This window comes from Anolis sagrei, chromosome 3 (genome assembly GCF_037176765.1).
Source record: "Anolis sagrei isolate rAnoSag1 chromosome 3, rAnoSag1.mat, whole genome shotgun sequence".
In the NCBI taxonomy this organism is placed as follows: Eukaryota; Metazoa; Chordata; class Lepidosauria; order Squamata; family Dactyloidae; genus Anolis; species Anolis sagrei.
The window spans coordinates 170,110,888-170,119,696 of NC_090023.1; positions in this window are offsets into that span (position 1 = coordinate 170,110,888).

Genomic DNA, 8,809 nt, shown 5'->3' on the forward strand with positions numbered 1-8,809 from the left:
AATTATACAGTAACAATCTATATAAATAAAAATGACAACAAGAAATACTGTTTACCCACAAGCATAAAGAAATTACATATATTAGAAACCAAAGCTTTCTCATTATTTTCCAGATCACCAGACTGGGTCACAGCAACGCGTGGCAGGGGACGGCTAATAATAATAATAACAACAACAACAACAACAACAACAATGCTATGTCACACAACTTCACTTCACTTCACTTCACTTTATTTCTTAATTAGTCGCTGTCCACCAAGGTGCTCCGAGCGACTTACAATCTAAAATAGCCTTTACACAATATAAAAACATTCAACATAGAAACATTCAGCAGTGACTATTTGGCAAATTAGATCTGATTACTTAAATGCACAACCAAACAGCCAAGTCTTGAGTGCCTTTACAAACAGTCGCAACTCCGACATTGCTCTAATGTATGGAGGCAATGAGTTCCACAGAATTGGAGCATAGGTCAAAAAAGCTCTACGCCTTGTAGCTTCCAGGTGTACCTCCCTAGGGCCCGGTATGTATAGGAGATTTTCCTGGGTGAGTCGAGGTGACCACTGATGGAGAAAAGGAATGAGGCGGCCCCTAAGACCTCTAAGAGCTCCCTAAGAGCTCTAGTATTTAATCATATTCCATACATATAGCATTGCCAAGAAGACATAAAATTTCCGCAGTATTAATAGACACAATAGTTAGCAATGGCCTTTGGTGTTCATTCATATGTGGAGGGGAAAAAGACACACCTCCAATTTAAAAGGTTTCAGATGTTTAAAAGCAATGCTTTTGGGTTTGGAAAGATTATCAATTTACAAGAAACGTTGCCCGGGGGACGCCCAACTGTATTTACTCAATCTTCGAGGAGGCTCTTTCCATGTCCCCAAAATTAGTAAGAACATCACCCTAGCTTTATCTTACTCAACTACCGAGTATGCCTGCCCTGTTTGGCATAGGTCTGCGAATGCAAAGCAGGTGAACATGGCATTAATGAAACATGCAGAATAATCACAGGATGTCTTAAACCTACACCTGTTGATAAACTCTACAATCTAGCTGGCATTGCCCCCCTGATGTGTGATGGGAAGTTGCTGCTAAACGTGAGAGAAATAAGGTTGAACAGTGTGAGAGCCACCCACTACATGGCTACCAGCCTCCTCCCAGTAGACTCAAATCAAGGAAAAGCTTTATGAGAACTACCACTCCTCTTGGCATCCCCCCAGCAACCGCAAGGGTATCCCTCTGGGCAGCCAGACCAGGAAACCCCAACTGGATGGCCCCCCACAACGGTCTTCCTCCAGGGGCAAACCAAGAATGGGTAACGTGGAAGTCACTGAACAGACTCAGAAGTGGAGTGAGCAGATCAAAAGACAACCTGGCAAAATGGCACTACCTAAAAGAATCCCAAACCTTGTGTGACTGTGGAGCAGAACAGACAACTCTGCATCTGTATGCTTGTCCACTATGCCCTGCCTCTTGTACCAAGGGAGAATTGTTGGAGGCTACAGACAATGCCATTGCTGTTGCCCATTTTTGGTCAAAGGATATTTAGCCACCTGCGCACCTTCTATTTTTATCGGTTTTATGCTGGAGTCAAAAATCATCAGCCCTTTTCTATGTAAATTTGTGGTGAAGGCGTCAACTTAAACATCATGTAAATGGTAAAGGTAGTCTCCTGACATTAAGTCCAGTCATGTCTGACTCTGGGGTGTGGTGCTCATCTCCATTTCTAAGCCGAAGAGCCAGCGTTGTCCGTAGACACCTCCAAAGTCATGTGGCTGGCATGACTGCATGGAGTGCCGTTACCTTCCCGCCGGAGCAGTACCTATTGATCTACTCATATTTGCATGTTTTCGAACTGCTAGGTTGGCAGAAGCTAGGGCTGACAGCGGAAGCTCATGCCGCTCCCCGGAATCGAACCTGCGACCTTTCGATCAACAAGCTCAGCAGCTCAGTGCTTTAACCCACTGTGCCACCGGGGGCTCCCAACATCATGAACCCCTCCCAATTCCCAAAATATTGCCATTTATCACTACCACCTACCGCAATGCAATGTTGAGAGATAAAGTTCCACCAATTCAGAAACAGCTTCATTATTCCGCCCTTACTTATTTTGTTTATATCTCTATTTGAAATCCCCATCTGAAGATGGCAAAAGATTCATTACCAGCTGAAATCCCTGAAATATGTTTAAAGACACTTTCCTAATGGTTACCAAATGCAACAATAAAAGATCATAAAAGAAAGAATACAACAGAAATAATGCCAAAACCAAAATAAATTTTTGCCATTACCTTGGCAATACCATTACAAAATAGTGCCTTGGCTTATGTTTACACAGTGTGGTTTATTTTTTACCACTTAGTGTCAAGTGTGACGTAGAAGATAATGAAATCCAATATTTGCTGTTGTGACAGACGTGGACAAAATGTTTTTCCACCATCCTTTAATTCAAAGCACTTGTTTATAGACTACTGGCCAAGATTTTACATCTTTAAATGTGACTACAACAGAACTCCATTACGGTAGCGGCTTCTGCTGGAAAAAAAAATAAATCCTACCACTTAAGCTTAAGCCAGGTGGTACCCCAGCCAAAAAGTTTCTGGGGCACTTCAGTTCAAGAAACCAAGACATAACAACAAGGCTTGGTTGATCTGGTTCAGAAGTTTCTAAAATCGGAATGAATTCGTATTTAAATGACTTTTGAAACAATTTCGAGCCATGCTGGAATAGTGTGAGGAGTAATTACGAATTGAAACAATTTACCCATTTTTCGGAATTATTTTCGTATGTCTGGTGCAAACTTTACAATCTCGCAGTTTCCCTGGCCTCCCTGGCGACAAGTGGCAATGCGGAAGGGCGAAGTGGGCGTGGCTATGCCCAGTTCTTCCTGAAGGCCACGCCCCCAGTGGCCGTCAAGAAGTGCTGGGCATAGCCACACCCACCTCGCCCTTCCGCATCGCCGCTTGTCGCCAGGGAGGCCAGGGAAACTGCGAGATTGTAAATCTGGTGCAAACTTTACTATCTTGCAGTTTCCCTGGCCTCCCTGGCAACAAGCGGCGATGCAGAAGGGCAAGGTGTGTGTGGCTACGCCCAGCTCTTCCAGAAGGCCACGCCCCCAGTGGCCGTCAAGAAGAGCTGGATGTAGCCACGCCCACCTCATTCCCCTGCCTGCCATCCATCCATGTATGTATATGTATGTATCTGTGGACAGTCCAGGGTGGGGAAAGATCCCTTGTCTGATTGAAGAAAATGTAAATGTTGCAAACCAAAGACTCAGAAGCAGAGTGGGCAGATCAAAAGACATCCTGGCAAAATGTCACTACCTAAAAGAATCCCATACCTTGTGTGACTGTGAAGCAGAACAGAACAAATGAGGCTTGTCCATTGTGCCCTGCCTCATGTACAGAGGAGGAATTGTTGGAGGTTACAGACAATGCTGTTGCCCATTTTTGATCAAAAGATATTTAGCTGCCTGCACACCTTCTATTTTATCAGTTTTATACTATTTATTTTATTTATTATTTATTTCGGGCACTTCTACCCCGCCCTTCTCAACCCCCGAGGGGGGACTCAGGGCGGCTTACAACTGGCACAGTTCGATGCCAACAATTCAACAAATAAATTATATAACAGCAATAACCATAGTAGTTAAAACAATCAATTAAAACAATTAAAAGCCAATCTAGTGGCCAACGTTCACTGAGTTCTGATATCCGTAAGTCCATTCAGCATTACCATAGTCCTTTCCAATTTCTTGTCGTCATTATCTTGTCAGTCTGCCAGATTACCCAAAGGCCTGGTCCCATATCCATGTTTTCAGCTTTCTTCTGAAGGAGAGGAGGGATGTTGATGACCTAATTTCCCCGGGGAGTGAATTCCACAGGCGACGGGCCACCACCGAGAAGGCCCTGTCCCTTGTCCCCACCAATCTCGCTTGTGATAGAGGCGGGGCCGAGAGCAGGGCCTCCCCAGAGGATCTTAAACCCCGAGGTGGGACGTAGAAGGCGATACGTTCGGACAGGTACGCTGGGCCGGAGACATATAGGGTTTTATAGGCCAAAACCAGCACTTTGAATTGTGCTCGGAACTGGATCAGCAGCCAGTGGAGCTGATATAACAGAGGAGTGTTATGCCAAAATTTAAAAAACCCAAACCACCCATTTTTGTTACATGTTTTTAAATACGAAAATGTACTTTATAAATAACAAATAATCTATAAATAAACATTTACATGGAATAATAAAAAAGAAAGATTGACTATAAAATGGTAGAAACACAAAGTTGTGACAAGGAAGCATGAAGCACAGAGTGAAGAGGCAGAAGGATAATAATAATAATAATAATAATAATAATAATAATAATAATAATGTATTCATTGCAGCTTACCTCTCTTGCTATTTTTCCCTCTCTTTTTTCATGAAGCTAAATATAGCAGGGATAAAAAAAACCACACAAAATTTTTAAAAAACACAAAGTTCCTCAAAGCACACTAGAGCAAAACGTACAGCAATCTGCCAAAGCAGATAAGAGCATGAAGCATGAGGCATGGAGGCTGCTCCCTTGAAGCCTTGAAGTCTGCTTGAGACGCGAAACAATGGCTCCAAACTACAAGAAAGGAGATTCCATCTGAACATGAGGAAGAACTTCCTGATTGTGAGAGCCGTTCAGCAGTGGAACTCTCTGCCCCAGAGTGTGGTGGAGGCTCCTTCTTTGGAAGTTTTTAAACAGAGGCTGGATGGCCATCTGTCAGGGGTGATTTGAATGCAATATTCCTGCTTCTTGGCAGGGAGTTGGACTGGATGGCCCATGAGGTCTCTTCCAACTCTTTGATTCTATGATTCTAAAGCCCTGTACTCTTCAACTAGCATTCCCTCTGGCGCTTGCTCTAAACTCAAAATGCTGCTCTTATGTCAAAGCAAAATTTGGGCCAATCTACAGCTTTTAACTCAAAATGCTCTTAAGTTCAGTTGCTCTTAAGTAGAGGTTCCACTATATATTGAGGTGAGTGGTACTGAAACTAGAGTGCTGAAACTACAAAAATGTTAATTGGAAGAAGACTGAAATTGAGAAAAGCTACTAGCCATTCTGGTTGCGGAGTGTATAACAGCTATAAAGGCTACTACTGGATGAGGCACGTAAGTTATTCAGATAGTGCATTCATGGACAAATCAAGTGGAAAGCCAGCTGGTACATATACCCATTAGGGCAATTGTATGGGTGTGGACAGCTCCATGAATGTTTGGAAAACAATCACTGGGAGTCTGCAAAACTATTTTTAAAACAAACCTGAAAAACAGGTAACCTTGTAATAGCTGAAAAAATGCTGACCGCAATGATACCACTCATACGTCAGTCACTTAAACTGAAAGTCTATGTGGATTCTCTCCACTTGCTTTCTCTCTCTCTCTGACTATCCAGAAAACACATCTGCCAAAAAAACAACTCCTAGGTATCTTCCTTTCTAGCCTGAAATTGTATTTGAATGATGTACCAAAATTAGCTCAGTTTCTGCTGTGATCCGCTAGAACTGTTGACAATAAAAAAAAAGAGCAGCAGGGAGACAGATTTGGTAAAGGAAACCCCAGAACAGTCAGTATAGATTTGGCTTATTCTCCCACGTAAATCTTGGTCTCATCTATGACTAATCTGAAGGTATTCCCACTTAGTTTCCTGAGAAATAGTCATGTTAGTACATCCGAGTGTGAAAAAGGAAAGGGAGTAAGACGTCTAGCAGCAGCAACCACTTTTCAGCCTGATTTAGCTTTTACCACAGGACTTTGTGGATAATAATAATAATAATAATAATAATAATAATAATACCTGGTTATGGCTCATGAATGGAACCCTGAAGAAGGAGACAGAAGGCTTGATTCTTGCAGCTGAGGAGCAAGCCATCAGAACCAATGAAATAATAATAATAATAATAATAATAATAATAATCCTTTATTTGTACCCCGCTACCATCTCCCGAAGGACTCGGTGCGGCTTACAAGAGGCCAAGCCCAAATACAATAGTAAAAACAACAGCAACAACAAACAGCAAAATAACTCAGAAAACAAAGCAATAACATTGACAACACACAATGACACAATTAGAATCAATGGCAGGGCCAAATGTAATAATTAAAATTGAAAGTGCTGGGCATGACCAGGTGAAGTGTTTTAATTTTAATTAAATTTTAATTAAATTAAATTAAGGCCAGGATCGAAAAATCAACTGATGACCCAAAATGCAGACTGTGCAAGGAAGCGGATGAAACCATGGACCATCTCCTCAGCTGTTGCAAGAAAATCGCACAGACGGACTACAAACAGACGCAACTCTGTGGCGCAGATGATTCACTGGAACTTATGTCACAAGTACCACCTGCCAGCAGCAAAGAATTGGTGGGATCATAAGGTTGTGGAAAATGAACATCCAAAAATACTGTGGGACCTTCGAATACAGACTGACACTCAGATACAAACTACACATTGGAAATTAGTTTGAAGAACAACGTGCCCACTTTGGTGATGGATCTGGGCATTGTATGTTTTTACCGTTTCCCCTTCCTTTCCGCTCCCTCACCCATATTGTGCTTCAGTAGTTATATTTATATTTTTAATGTACCAAACATACCAAGTTTATATGAAAATGTGACTCTATTTCCTGTGCTGGTCAATGACCGAAATAAATGATTTGATTAATTAATACAGACTGACAAAGTTTTGGAATTCAATACACCAGACATCACGATTGTGGAAAAGAAAAGACTTTGGATTATTGATGTCGCCATACCGGGTGACAGTCGCATTGAGGAAAAACAACAGTAAAAACTAATCTGCTACCAAGACCTCAAAATCGAACTCTGGCATAAACCAGTACAGGTGGTCCCAGTGGTCATTGGCACACTGGGTGCTATGCCAAAAGATCTCAGCTGGCATTTGGAAACAATAAACATCGACAAAATCACGATCTGGCCACCTTACTTGGATCTTTGTGTATCATTTGACAATACATCACACAGTCCTAGACGCTTGGGAAGTGTTCGACTTGTGATTTTGTGATATGAAATCCAGCATATAGATCTTGTTTGCTGTGACATAATGTGCTTTTGTGTCAATAATAATAATCTTTATTTATACCCCGCCACCATCTCCCCAAAGGGAACTCAGGATGGCTTACATGAGGACAAGCCCGGGAATACATTACAGCAAAAATAAATACAGAACGACAATAAAATAAAAATAATAGTCCACTCCCCCAGCTGTGCTGATAAAGTGATACTAAAGCACATTATCAAGAGAGGCAGATGCTAAAATATACATTAGTTAGTTGACTTGAGAGTTGCAGTGGAGAACCCGGGGATTCGAAAAAGATAATTTTAAACAAAACCAAATCTGCAAAGGTCGAACACAAATGTACAGGGCCAACTATAAAGCTAATTTCTTACCCTACTTCATTTTCATTTTATGCCACTAAGGCTGGATCTACACTGCCCAATAATCCAGTTTCAGAATGTGGATTAACTGCATTGAACTGAATTATATCAGTCTACACTGCCCTATAGTTCAGATCAATGAGGTTAATCCACATTCTGGGCAGTGTAGATCTAGCCATAGTTGCTTTTCCTCCACAATGGAGCACTTTTTAAATGTTAAGATCCCTCTAATATGTGCAAAAAAAAAGGAGGAAGAGGGGGAAACAAATATGCAGCACCTTTAAGGCTGGAGTATTTCTGGTTGCAGACAGAGTGATCATAAATCTGATGTATGTATGTAGATACCAGTGGTGGTAGAGTGGTGACCCACATAGACTTCACTCTCATTTACCAACCCATACCATAATAAAATACCAGGAAATTTGACAAAATCAGCAACTATTAAAAAAAAACCCAGCAATAATGGAAACAATTTCACATTTTAGCTTGTATGAACAAAACCCCGTAAAGAGAAGCATGATTATTTACTGTGTCATAATGACAGCTCTCACTGGTGCGCAAAAAGTAAATTAACAAAGACTTATAGCCCTGTAGGTCTATGATACAGCACATATAAGCCAGGCTTATGAAAATGGTTTTATGGTGATATATAACAGCGTTTCTCAACCTGGGGGTCGGGACCCCTGGGGGGGGGGGGTTGCCAGGAGGTTTCAAAAGGGTCACCAAAGACCACCAGAAAACATATATTTCTGATGGCCTTAGAAACCCCTTTGGCAGAAAAGGCTGAAGATCTCTCCGCCTGTCGTTCTCTTTCTTTTTGGAAACAGACGTGAATCCTCCCACCAAAAGCCCTACTCCACTGAGATTGGCTCCAAGCTGGAGAGGGAGAGCAGAGATTTTGTAAATCCACTGAGTCCGAACTGGGAGTTCTATAACAGCTGGGGCCGAAGCTTGCCCACTTTGGAAATGAAACTACAATTCCCTTCTTGCTCCGGGGCCTGGATGGCGTGCCCTCTTCCCGGGTGTCTCAAAGGGTGTCCTTGTCCTTAGCAAAACTATAAGTTACTATCTTTTATGGGAGGGGGGTCATGTTCAACTTCATGTGTGTTAACGCTCCTTCTCTTCAACCTCCCTGTACTGCTCCCATTCTTAGCTATGACCTGCTGCCTCCGTGCCCTTTCTTCGACCCTGGGCTGGATTTATTTATTCCCAAATCCCCATCTGTCGTTGTACATGCTCACACACACCACACAGAAGTGTGACCCAGTTCTGAGCATGGCCCAGAATTTAACCCCAGGGATTTCCAGAGCTTTCCCCAGTGCAAACCAAAGGTCATACAAGGGCGCCCAAATGAGATGCCTGTCAAAAGTTACCGTGGATTTCGT